Source organism: Pyxicephalus adspersus, chromosome Z, assembly GCF_032062135.1.
Source record: "Pyxicephalus adspersus chromosome Z, UCB_Pads_2.0, whole genome shotgun sequence".
Classification (NCBI taxonomy): Eukaryota; Metazoa; Chordata; class Amphibia; order Anura; family Pyxicephalidae; genus Pyxicephalus; species Pyxicephalus adspersus.
This window is the reverse complement of record NC_092871.1, coordinates 9,685,404-9,699,886: the sequence shown is the minus strand read 5'-3', so window position 1 is coordinate 9,699,886 and position 14,483 is coordinate 9,685,404.

The following is a 14,483-nucleotide window of genomic DNA, read 5'->3' as shown; positions in this document are numbered from 1 at the left end:
AATATTACACAATATAAATGCTACACACCATGAATATTACACACCATGAATATTATACACTATAAGTATTATACACCATGAATTGTACACGCTATAAATGTTACACACCATGATTACTAAACACTTTGAATACAATACTTCATGAATACTACACACTATAAATATTACACACCATGAATACTACACAATATGAATATTACACACCCTGAATAATACACAATATGAGTTTTAAACAGCATGTTTTTTGCAAACCATGAATATGACGGATTTTGAATATTACACGCCATGAATGTTACACACTATACATATTACACACTATGAATGTTGCACACCATAAATGTTGCACACTATAAATACTACAGAATATGAATATTACACACTTTGAATACTACACACCATGAATATTACAGAATATGTATATTATACACCATTACACACTATAAAGTTTCCTCACCATGAATAATACACACTATGAATATCACACAACATGCTTATTACACAGCATGAATAATATACATCATGAATACTACACAATATGAATACTGTACACTATATATTACATACAATGACTACTATGCACTATGAATATTATATATATTATACCATGAATGTTGCACAGTATGAATACTATTCACCATGAATATTAAACACTTTACATATTACACACCATGAATACTACATTTTTAAATATTACCATGAATGGTAAACACTATGAATACTACACTCCATAAATATTGCACACTTTGAAAAGTACATACTATAAATACTACACACTACTACAATATTGCAAACCATGAATACTATACATTATAAATATTACACACAATGTGCCCCTCTATGGACCTATTGAGCAAATTATTTGGTTTCTTGGTTAAGGATCAGCAATGGCAGCTCATGCTTTTCATGATGGTCTCTTTGATATTTATAAAGGAAACAAATAAAAGTTTTATAGTCTTACATTGGAACCTTTGGTAAAAACTCTCCTTCAGCCCCTTTTATAAACTCTTGCTTCTTTCTATTACCTTCTGACATCATCCCATGTATGTTGGTTTCCTGAAGTGAGCCTGTGCACTCAGGTCAGAAAGGTAAGGACAAGAGCTGTGGAGGGACTTGAAGGGAAAGCACATGAGCTTGAATTTGATTCTCAAGGGAAATAGAAGCCAATGATGAGAACTACAAAGAGAGGCAGCAGAGGAGGAGCGGTGGGAAGGATGGATGAGTCTGGCTGCAGCATTCACAATAGATTGTAGAGGAGAGAGTCCGGTTAGTGGAATACCTGTATGTATACAATGTAACACATGTTGTTATTTTTAATCAGCTGTAAAAAACTGGTGGGAGTAGCAAATCCCTGCTTAGTTTAAAAATTTTACTTCTTGACAGATTCTGCTTGAATATATCAATGGGCTGCATTTATAAATTCTTTGTGCATCAATTCGTTCATAGCCATTCAAGTCCTCATTCACTGCTGTTTTCAGGGCATGAAAAAGGCTCATGTTTCATCTTAGTGGCCAATCATCTAATCCAAATATTAAATGCTACAAAAGAATTAAAGACTCTCTGCCAAATTGACATACAAATAATTTATCAATACACCCAATGAGTCATTTAGAGAAATTGTAAAGTGCTGGATGATATTTTAATTCTTGTTAGATTAATATATACACAGGATCAGGTGAAGTTCTCAAAGTTTAAAATGTATGAACAAATACTGTTAGAAATTGCTTTTTTACAGTCACCAGCCATGTCTGCCTAAATGCCCAAGCAGCAATATATGGAAAAGTTTTCCTCCATCATTCAGCTAGGGATGACATTTTTATCTACTTGGAACTTGCTCCAGTCTGTAACAGAACCAGAATACCTTGTGGCTGGATTCAGCTGGCAGAGATGCAATGCAAGCTTGCAAGCCTAGGTGTGTCCTGGCAGCAATCCATCAGCTTCACAAAAAGAAAGATTACATTTAAATTTAGGTGTATGAATCATACCTAAATGATGTAATGTATAAAGAACACCCCCCAGACTTGCCCCCAGGTATTTGGACCACAAAGAAAACAAAGGATTGATTCGTACCCCAAATACTTTTTCATGTAGCCACACAGACAAAGGACAAGGTGTACTAGTTTTAAGTTTAGAAAACCCAATGTCTACAAGTGATTAACACCTGGTATAAGTAGGAAATTGGGTGTTCGTGTCTCCTAACTGTTCCACTTTTGGTACCGAATACGCATTGGTTAGTAATAATTAGTATTCTTTCTCTATACTGCCTTTTCAATTAAAAGATGCATTGATTTAAAGTATTAATTGTAGGTAATAGTATTTTGTTATAGGGGTCTATACATCAGACTAAAAAAGGTACAGCTGTGGAACTATAAAAATGAATTTAGTTCAGTTAGATATATGGACACCCAATTTGCAACTTATTACGTATTAACCACTTGTAGACATTTGGTGTCCTAAACTAAAAACTAGTACACCTTGTCTGTGCAGCTTCTCCCCCTATTGTTTTTGCATTTCAAATAACTGCAGGGAGGTTGCTGTAACACAATACTTTTACATCTACAATGTTTCTCCAATCAGCACTAATACGTTCCCTTTCTACTTCTATACCTAACAGACATATATAGGCCTGCATTTGCCATTCAGTTATTGTATGTTATCAAAAGACATATAGTCTACTTGATGAAGCCCCTGACGCTGGGTATGTTTGTATTTTATGTATCTCAAGAGGCTTGAGGCTTCTTCTTCTGCAGATGCCTGATCTTGAGCATACCCAGAATGGGCTTTTGCAGGTTTTGAAAAAAAATGCTGATCATACTCATGCATGAGGATTTTTTTTACAGTTACAGCAGAAAACATCACCTGATCTCACGCCTGCGCAGTGCAAGAATGGATTACGTAAACAGCGGAAGGAAGAAGATGGCGCTTGGTGCTTCCTCAGCAATGGGATTATGGAAGAATCCAGGATGGCGTGGAGGCGACGACCATTGGGGACAGCTGTGGAGGGATCGGAATCTCTGCAGGAGTAAATTTAAGTGGTATTTTTTACTTTAATGACAGTTTCACTTTAAAACTGTTTTCAAAGTAATAATTAGATGATATATGGTCCCTTCTAATTGAAACTCTTATCACAATGAATTTATGAAATGCGTCTCTGGTTGACTTGTTGAACACCAAATTCTGGGGGAAAATGTGATCATCTGTTCCTATTATATAATCTAATAATGTTTGACTAGCTATGTTACATTTTAAGACCACAATCCTCAGTAATACCCAATTTTATTGAAAATTTTATGTTTAGTTGGTTGTCAAACAGACTATCATTTCATGTGGTAATATTACAAATGGATAATATATTTAATAATTACAAACTGTTGGGTGTTTTGAGCGTAATACATCAAACTTTTAGATAAATCCAGGAACCTCAAAATATTGTATTCAACGTCTTCTGTATTTCTGTAACTTTTTTTCAGTGAATTTAACCATCATTCTCAGCACCCTCTACACAGAAACTGGGGATGGGCACAGGTGAAGGGGATTCTGCTGCTGTGCCTTATTTAAACCTCTTCAGTCTCAGGCACAGGTTGCAGGATCCTCAGTGCAATTCATGCTTCTCTTCCAGCTTTTTCTCTGTTCTAATTTTCTGGATTTGCCCTCAACCCAGCCCATGATTGCCTCCTGACCTCGTCCTGTTATTTCACCTTGCCTTGTAAGCCCTGACCTCGACCTGTTCAAGGACTTTGTCTTGACAGCCGCTCCTATTCTGAAGTCATCTGATATCTTTTATGCCCAGGTGGAGAGAGCCTAAAGGCTGCAACCTGGTGATTTCCTTGGAGTAAAGTAGTCCAGTGGTCACTAGGGTCACTGGTCCATCACTCCATGCGAGGTGCGCTGGTGAAGACCAAGGGGTCACTTAGATTCTGCACCTCAGGTTATCCTGCGTCACCTTCCCTCGCTGAGTGTAGTCTCTAAAGTCTTCGTAATGTTACCCACTGGTCCCATTGGGGCAATTGGAGCTGAAGGTATTGATGTCAACCAACCTAACCTGCTGATTGATATAGGACTCACTCCGCAATATCTATCTGGCCTATCAATCAGTTCTTAGTATTTAGTCAGGATCTGACCAGATGCTCATTGGCTGTGATGGTGTTCATTTCCTGTGGGTGCGTTATTGTTTGATACTTTTTACTGACCCCATCTTTTGTCTGACCTTCTTCCTATTTTCCACCTAGACCATTCTCAGCTGGTATTGCCCCCCTGCTGGTAAAGTGGGTGTAGGCGGCTATTAACCGATTTACTTTACTTGGGGCTTTGAGAAAGCTTGAGAATGCTAAAAGAATATAAAGCCACAAATAATATTCAGATCAGATAGAAAATAGAGAAATAAAAACTTGTGTGTATCTCTGTAGACTTCACTTAAAAATAATATGAAGGCAAAAATAAATAACAATAAAAGATTGATGATTAGATATTAAAACTTTTCTCCTGCCCCAACATTTTTTGGGTTTAGAAAGGGAGTAGACCAGGATTGTATTTAAAACCCACATCCTGTGTGAGATTCCAAAAAATAACCTCCAAACAGGAAAATTACACATTAAGAAAGGGCAATTTTTTTTTTCTGAAAAAGTGGGGTCTGTACCTAATGATCAATTACCTAGAAGAGCGGAAACGGTGAGGCCGGTGGTCAGAGCAATTCTTTCTGGGAAGTAGTTTCCGGTGTAGCTGTAAAATACATAAGAGATTCATGGTTGGTATAAACTATTACTAGGAAGTATTAATATTAAATTAGTACAGGTCAACAAGTAAAATAAATCCTTTAGGAAATACATTTATTTACAAAGTTTAGTTTATTTGAGTGCCCCCCTGCTGGTAAAGTGGGTTTAGGGGGCCATTAACCTATTTACTTTACTTGGGGCTTTGAGAAAGCTTGAGAATGCTAAAAGAATAAAAAACCACAAATAATATTCTGACCAGATAGAAAATAGAGAAATAAAAAACTTGTGTGTATCTCTGTAGACTTCACTTAAAAATAATATGAAGGCAAAAATAAATAATAATAAAAGATTGATGACTAGATATTAAAACTTTTCTCCTGCTGCAACCTTTTTAGGTTTAGAAAGGGGAGTAGATCATGATTGTATACTTTGTGACAAATCATTTTTATAAAAAGTATTTTTTGGCCACACACAAAAACCCTTCTGTCTGTTATTTTTATATATTGATTACTACCAAGGGGGTGGCCTTTGATCTAAAGGAATACCACAACCTACCCCTATTTATGCATATGTATCTAAAGCCAATTATTTAAATTTTGGACATAACGTAGAAGTGCTAAACTCTCTCTCAGTTTATTATTCCTGATGATGTCCTTGTTGGTACTTTTTACTATTCTATTTGATGTGGTGATTATACAGGTGATACCAGAATGGGAGTTGGGAGAAAGTTTCCTTGTTCTGGTGACAGCTTTCTAGATTAATTTTTTCCTCTTTTCACAGACATGAGGCAGGGGTTTTTTTCTAAAAATGCTAGCATTCAATTTGTTATTCTCATCTTCTAGGTCCACAACTTTCATAGTCAGGGACCCAGAACTAACATGTGAATAAGGATGGTAAAACCATATTATCTAAATAATTGTTGCAGACCAAAGCAGAATTCCAGTGAAATAAAATTAATAGCTCATAAAAAAATAAAATGTTTTGGGAGTCTTCCAGGCTGAATTCCTTAAGCAAGTTTCACTGTTTGCCCAGAAAATCCTCATTCTAAAAAAGACAATAATGTTGATGATCTATGAGTAGGCACCAATTGTGGACTCCCATTTGAATCCCTTAAAGTGTCTTTATATGTGTGACACATCAGCGTGTTCTAATCTTTGCCCAACACACAAAGCCAAATTCTATGAAAAACATCAGCAGCTTACTTGCCATGATTGGTGACATCAAGCTGCAATGGGTGACACTGCAAGTGTAGACATTATCGTATGTTGATGTGATGTTCATTGTCAGCCATGTGAGATGTCAGGGAACGGTAAGGTTACCTTCTCCATCATACTGTCTGGCACATGTTCTCCATTCTTGTACTATGTCATCAAAATGTTCTTGGGGTAATGCCCATATGCCCGGCAGTTTATTTTGTAAAATGTATTGGTGATGGGTGTTTTTGTCACTACCACAACTGGTTCTTCTACAAGAAAAGATGAATAGAAAAATAAGGCAAAATATGATCATAAAAATATGATGTGTACCCCAGTTTGACTAACTTATATAATAGATCGAATGAGCAGAGCTTCATCTCATTAACTAAGCTAAGTGGGTATATTTGTCTTTTTTATGTAAACAGCCTGTATTCCTTTAGTAAATCTCCCTGTGTATGATAGGAGTTATAAAGTGCTATATTACTATGAATTGCAGTGCGGGGAGCTAGAAAACCTTGTGTACCACACTCCCCTCCTCAGTGTTCACAATTTAGAGACCCAACTGTCTTTTTTATGAATCTTTTTTGTGTGTATCAGCAATAGAAGTGTTTAGAAAAAAACTCTCAGATTTTTGACTCAAATTTCTTGAATTGCTCTTGAAGTCTTGGTTTTGTGCAGCAGCACAAAAAAGATCTGACAAATATAGGTGGTCTTTCTTCAATCTTCTACAGACAAATACCTTCACTACAGCCTTCTATTAAAGATGGGTTAAAGCAAAACAAGGCGCCATTTTGTGTTTATGTGCTAGATAGAGAGGGTCTGCTTCCAGTGGTTATAGCCAAGATCTATCATGATGGTCTATCTTCTCAAGTCTTGGACAGCTTAAATAAATTAGGGCCAAAATCTCCATAATCTAGTTGTTGCTGTTAAAACTCCAAGACTGGAATGGATACACTTTCATCTGTAAAGCTGGGTGATCCAGCAAACCTGGAATGGATTTTCAGTCCTGCATCTGAATAATTCCAGGTTTGCTTGATCACCAACTTTACTGAAAGTATATCCTCCCCAGCCTTGGAGAGCTTTAATAAAGCAGGCCCATTGTATCCTCCAGTCTTTGGTAGAACAAAACTAATTGGTTTTAACTGTCAGAGAACTGTCAGAAATATTTTCCCATTTCCCTGTACTGTTGATCCTTAATGTCTAAACTGTTGGGTTACCTTTCTGCCAGTGCTAAAATGGCCAATGTGGTCAGTCAAACTTCCTGCAAAGGTGATAAAAAAATGACAAAGAGTAATTGAAGCAAATGTCACTCAGTTTCAACAAACATGGAATTCCTGCCATCTTCTTTTTTACATCTTACAAAGATTCTTTATCCCTCTTCTATCTTCCTTCCTTCCTTCAATAGTGGGGTATACTAGTGTTGGGGGTAAAAAGGAGGGGGCTCTGGGGTGTTCTTAAATGAATGGGATAAGTAATACCTTTTCTGTTAAAAGTGCAATTTCCCTGTGACAGCAGCTCAGTTATAGATGGAATGCATATATTTAGTAGATTGCCTGTAAGGGCCTCTGTCACAATTTGGTTCACATTATGAATGTCAACAAGGTACGTGGATTCTCTGCAGTCCAAATTACTTTCTCCAAGTTGAAACTCAATAATGGATTTCTATTATAGCAATAACTGAATATTGTGTGAAATGTTTGATTTTCATAAGGGATGCATCCTTCTAACAACTGCATCACATGAAAACCTATAATGACACAAACATGTATTGCAAATGTATTCTTTTATTTTCAAAGTAGAATTAAACCCTGTCACTTAATTCCTTTATAAGATTTAGTCTAGTTTACAGAGGCTGGATTTTGCACAAGAGTGCACAAATACACAGAGGTTTACATCAATGCACAGTAGATGCAGTACCTTGTGTGGTGCATTGCACTGGAGGCTGGCTATAGGGTGCCCTGAAGTGCCATTTATTATGAATGAATGGGCTCCACTTGTTACAGTTGTTACTGTGTGGTGCTGCACATCACAAATATGATCCAGGCCTTAATGGCATCCACTGTTCCCGGTCTAGGTGCATTCAATTAATGAACACATGAGGATTCCCTAACTTTTTTATTTTGTAAATTTGTAAATTTTGTATTTTGTCTCATTGTACATTGCTCATGCTCAGGTTCTTCCCGTCTTTGCATGGGTTTCCTCTGGGTATTCCCGTTTCCTCCCACATTCCTAAAAAACATGCAGTTAGATTAATTGGCCTCCCGCCCTAAAAAATATTGTCCTTAGAGTGTATTAAAGACATATGACTATGCTAAGGACATTAGAATGTGAACCCTTTGATCGACAGTTAGTGAGATGACTAAGGACTTCGTAAAGTGCTGCATAATATGTTGGCGCTATATAAATACTGTCTAATAATAGTAATAATAGTCTACTAGATTGTAAGCTCTTCGGGGCAGGGTCCTCTCCTCCTGTATCACTGTCTGTATTGGTCTGTCATTTGCAATCCCTATTTAATGTACAGCGCTGCGTAATATGTTGGCGCTATATAAATCCTGTTTATTATTAATAATAATAATAATAATAATAATAGTTGCTGAATCTCCAGGACACAGACTCAAAAAAAAAACTTACAAGAGTTTTAACCCTTTCTTAATATATCCCCCAAAAATATCCATATATCCAAGGTTGATATCCATACATTTTAAGCTAATACCTTTCCATAGTCACTTCTTCTTTTCCAGCAATGGTGTCAACCAGCCACTTTCCCAACAATGACTATACTTGGACCAGATTTAGGTATCTTTCATGCACATCAGATGTGTTAGTAAGCGAGGAGGTTGTCTGCCCATATGTTTTCCCTCCCTTTATACATAATCTGCAAGCTTTTGGTGACTCAGCTACATAAATTCAACTTTGGTATTGGATTGATGAAGTGGCAATAGATGTTCCTTGAAACGCATTGAGTTTTGGGGTAAATGCCCCAAAGACAGAACCTATTTTTCTGAAAAGTTGTATCTGTTTTTGTCCAATGGATGTAAATTATGTATGTTTTTATCAATAAAATTGATTTTTGGAAAGTTTGTAACAAACACTGTTTAATTTTAATATTATAGCATATGCAGCAAAAGTCCTGAATTTTTCTTTTTGCAATATAGAATGAAACCTTATCCAGGACTGAAGAGGACAAATAAGAGGTGAACAGGTTGATGGTATTGTAAACCAAAGTGTACGTTGTAAAGAGAGAAGAGAACCAGTCCAAGGAATAACCCCTAGGGAACACCTGGTGGGAGGAGAAGAGGTACCCCTGAGAAAGACTTAGAAGGAGCGGTCAGATAAATAGGAAACAAACCAAGAGGGTGCAGTGTCACTGATACCAATAGCGCTCAGGAACTCGAGTAAAAGAGGGTGATTGATAGCATCAAATGTAGAGGAAAAATCTAGGAGGTGGAGAAAAAAATAGTTGCTATGTGACTCCTCCTGTAGATTACTGGCTACTTTTGTAAGAGCTGTTTCAGTAGAATGGACAGGTGGAAAGCGATACTGAAGCGGATGGATTACATCAGGGGTGGGCAAACTCCGGCCTTTAGGCCAGATACGGCCTAGCCAGTAGTCTGTTCCGGCCTGGTCGATGCCGGAAATGCCCCCCTGGTCGATCCGGCCTAATCCCGGCTGGCAGGGATCATCAACCTGTGGCTCTTGAGCCTCCTTGTTATGCCTTCCTTCTCTGCGTTAACACTTCCACCACTGAGGTAGGAGGACATTCACTCTCCTCCCTATGCATTGCAGAAGAGAGGAATTTTCTTTCAGGGGCGTTTCCTCTCCTCTGTATGCATTGCAGAAGAGAGGGATTTCCCTTCAGGGGTGTTCCTGGTGTGGGCGGAGCCATCAGCGTGGGACTCGAGAGGAAGTCTGGCCTAGTGTGCCTTCTTGACCTCCAAAAATGGCCTAGTAGCCAAAAAAGTTTGCTGACCCTTGAATTAGAAGTGTTCATTTAATCAATTAATTTTCTTCTGAAGATATATAGGAAAAGGGAGATAAAAGAGTAGCTAGAAAATAGGGAGGGGTCTTGAAAGGGTTTCTTCTGAATTTGGAGGACAGTGAATGGCAAATTATTGTTCCGGCAATTCACAATGAATGTTGTCAGAATGTAAGATCTGTTTTGCTATGTGAAATCCAATCAATTACATTTTACCATCCTGCCTCCAATTTACAAACATTATTTCCCTTGATTATGTCTGTTTATTTTATATCTAGACAATATAAACAGGTTGTAAGGCCCGTATCAATACTGTGATTCCCCAGACACCAATCCCCCAATCTATGCCGCAGTCTTTGCCTAAAGCAGCCCCCGCTAAGCCTCAGGAGACTGGTTCTGTCTCACAGCACTCCCCCCAGGATTTGGTGGGCAAAGGATGGTGTCTGGAGATAGGGCGGCAGCTGACCCGGCGCCCACCAATGCAGAGTACAGAGCCACAAATGCACAGTAAGAAGTGACAGGAAATCCAAAAAACTAGCAAAGGTCAAAAACACAGAAAATCAGTCCATCCAGCAAAGTACAGAGGGCAAAGGCAAAAGCAGAGTTGGGGTCTGTCGGGGGTCGGTCCAGGCAGAGTTCTAATGGATAGTCAGAAACAGGTGCAGGTCAGTAACCGAGAAATCTCACAAAAACTCTCCAACACAGGTAAGCCCAGCAGACGCTACAACAGGCACTGGTGACTGAGAGCAGAGAGGCTATAATGCCCCAGCAGCCAATGCCAGTGCAGGACTGAGTCAGGAGCTAATTGCCTCTGAAATCCCCTTCATCTGTGCACAGCCTCACAGAGTGGTGCTGGAGATGCGAAAAATACATCAGGCTGCACGCCTAAAGGTAAGCAGGGTCTGCTGCTATCTTAGTTTTCCTGGCTGCTGCAAATGACATTGCTGGACAGAATAAACAGTGTTTCATACTGCGATGGCTCACAGCACAGAGTCGCCGGACAGAGCATTTCGACAGAAAAGCAAATATTGTAAATCTTACTTGTCATTATTAAATGTTAATTGCAAAGTCCCTAAACCTGATAACCTGTGTCAAAAAAAATGAAATGTGTGAAGCCTTTTAATAAATGAAAGTATAATTCCTAAAATGGTTTTTAAAATCTACCTGCAAGCTTAATTGCAAATGTATTAATTTCACCAGTATTTTCACCAAAATGGCAGGTAAGGAAACATTCCCAGATAAAGCAAATAAAAAACAGTTTTTCCTTTAAAAATGCATTTTCCTGACTTTATTGAACTTTGATTTTAGAATAAAAACGATAGGCCTTTCTAAAGCTTTTTAACTTGAGACCCCAGGTCTTAAAGCAGATATCATCACATTTTTAATTAATATAAAAATGTAGATAACCTCCAGCCTCCTGGAATACATATGTCACATATTCAAGGAGGCTGCAGATTAATGCACAGAAAAACCTTCTAATCTCACGCATGCACAATTTCTAGAAGCGTGTCAAGGTTCAAGGTCGCTTCAAAACCCTATATTTCTTTGTTTATTTTAATGAAATGGAAGAATCAAGAACATATGGGATAGTACAAACCAATGTACATGTAAGTAGGAGAAGATACACTTCCATTCCATTCTATGGGGAGTCCATAAACAGGATCCACTAGGTACATGTGGCAGTAAACTTTTCCCTGAAGTTAAAGGTAGGATCTTCCATGTACAAACATGAGTTCTAATTACCATACTTTCTCTTTTATTTATGGCAAAAAAAAACTGATTTTTGCACTTGTGACACGTTCCACTGATCCAATACCCCTTCCCATGAATACAACAAATGGTAAAGATATTTGTGAAAACATGGAAAGAATACAGTTTTGATGGAAAGAATACATTTTTTAGTTGTATCCATCAATAGTATTTTGCACCCCCAGAGTTCTCCTGAAGCTTTAGTGACATGGTGATACATTCCTGACACTTGTTAAAACTGAGGAAAGCACTGAGGAGGAAAATAAAACATCTTCAACATTACAGAACAAGTTCACTTGTATATGACAAACTATTCCTAGCCTTATATAAAAAATATATAAGATTCTGGTATACCAGACGTACCTGAGGAAACAATAGGAACAAGAAAAGAATCAGCGGTGGCAATATATATAGTAGATATCTCTCCATCGTCCAGCTACTGATGGCACTTCTACCAGCTATGAGCTCCCTGCAGTCTGTGACAAAACCAGATTACCCAGTGGTTGGATTCAGTTGACGGATATATATTTCCCTTCCTCTGTTTAGCTTAGCAGATACAGGTGTGTCACACCAAAATTCCATGTAAAATTGAAAGTAAATGTACATCATTTAGTATTGTACTATTGTGGGAGATGGGCTGTTATGATCCCATATGCTGAAGTTATACAAGAAAAGGCAGAAAAGCCATTTAGTAAACTACTTACTATTTTGTTTGTTTAAAATGTTGTTTTCCTGCATGACCTGCTCAGTAATTGTATTAAATAGTGTTGTAGTGCCAAAGGACAATACCTGTATTAGTTTTCATATCAATGCAAGTCTTCTTGTAAAGGTTCTATTTCATTCTATACCCAAGCTGTACAGGGAGCCTCAACCTCTGCCACAGTCAAGGTAATGTCCCACCTATTAAAAAAAACTAGTTTAATAATTTAGAAAAGAAAAAAAAAAACAAGATGACAAGTAGCAGGGATTGAGAATGTGGCCATATCTCGCACTTCTGGAATGTATAGTTGGTAAGGAACTGTGATGTCACACCTTTAACACATGATGTACGGGGGGTTACAGGTGTGACATTTGGGGCAGGATGTCCAAGGTCTACATTGTAAACTTGTTCTGGAAACACTTTTACAGTAACTTGCTTCTATATTTGTATTTGTTTGGTCTGTACTAGGAGGTCTGCACTTGGGTTTTTTACAGGGAGTCTGTAGTGAGTTCTGCACTGGGTGGTCTGTATATGGGGTCCATACTGGATGTCTGCAGTGGAGGGGGGCTCTACAGATGGCTGCCACTGAGGGTCTGTACTAAGGTATGTCACTGAGAGTCTACACTGGATAAATATATTGAAGTCTATACTGTGAGTACTAAGACCCATAACTAGAAGTCTGTACTGATGCTTGTCACTAGAGGTCTGTATTAAGGCCTTTAACTTGGGGGTCTGTATTGAGGTCTGTCTTGGGGGGGATGTGCTGGTGTATGCCTAAAAGTCTGCATTGGGAATTTGTACTGAGGTTTGTCACTCTGTATCTCACATGGGCTGGTGGCAATAACTGCAAAAAAACTTAAGGAATGAAAATGTTAAAACTTCCAGATAGTGTTCAAATTCAGGTTGTCCTTATATTCGACGTGAATATGGTCGTTCGAATTCGGATAGACCCAACCTGAAAAACAAGGTATTCGATGGTAAAAAATCGGGAAACACAAAAAAAATGTAAAAAATGTGTTTAAAAAAAAATTAATTTTAAAGTAATTTATTGAATGTTTGTGTTTTTTTAACTAACTTTGACTCCTGTGATTGCAGGACCTCTGGGCACTATAGGTGATGAATGGGCACTAAAGGTGATAGATAGTAGAGTGCTGCAACAGCGATGGCTGTTGCTGCGCTGTGCTACTACTATGTGTTCTTGGATAGAGTTTCTCTATCCAAGAACTATACGTGATTAATGGGGTTTTTTCCCCATTCATCACCTGTAGTGTCCTGTGTTCATGGATAAGATAGAACACATTTTTTTCTCTATCCAAGAACACAGGTCATTACAGGTGATGAATGGGGACAAGTCCCCATTCATCACCTATAGTTCTTGAATAGAGAAACTCCAAGAACACATACAACTAGTAAAGGGCTGCAACAACTAGTTGCTCTTGCAGCCCTTAACCACCCGGCCATTAAACCCAACCTTGGTTTGGGGTAAAAACGCTTGCAAAAAGTGTTAAACCCAAACTTTTGTCCGGTGGTTAAACGTTATATTGCAATCCGATTGTCATACCTTGTATGACAATCGGATTACAACTGTAAGACTATACTTACCCGGTACCCGCAGCTCCTCCGGACATGTCTTCTCTCTTCCTTCTTCTCCCGCCGAGTGCAGTGACGATCTCCGGGGTTTTCCAGTGACGTCGCTGCATGCGTCGGTGCGGAAGGCGGGGCGGGAAATTCAAATAACTTTGTTTTGAGCTCAATACAAAAAAGCTGTATTGAGTCCAATACAAAGAAATCTTTATATAATATATATATAATTGTATTATATATATATTATATAAGCTTTTCAAACTTTTTTATATTCATGATATCTACTAGACCCTTGTTCGGACATATTTCTGTAAGTTACAGGTCTACAATTTAAAAAAAAAAATCATGAAAAACAGTGTACCGCTTTTGGTACTGAAATCTAGACCTCAGTGAAATGCCCAGGTGGTTAAAAGACCCTAAAAAAATCCCAAATTCTCACACCATTGTCTTCAATGGTGTTCGAATTCGGCATTCGATCACCCGGACAAGTTCTCACTATTCGATCGAATACCTGTCGAATCGAATAGTGAAATATTCGACCAACACTACTAGCAGATAGGATATAT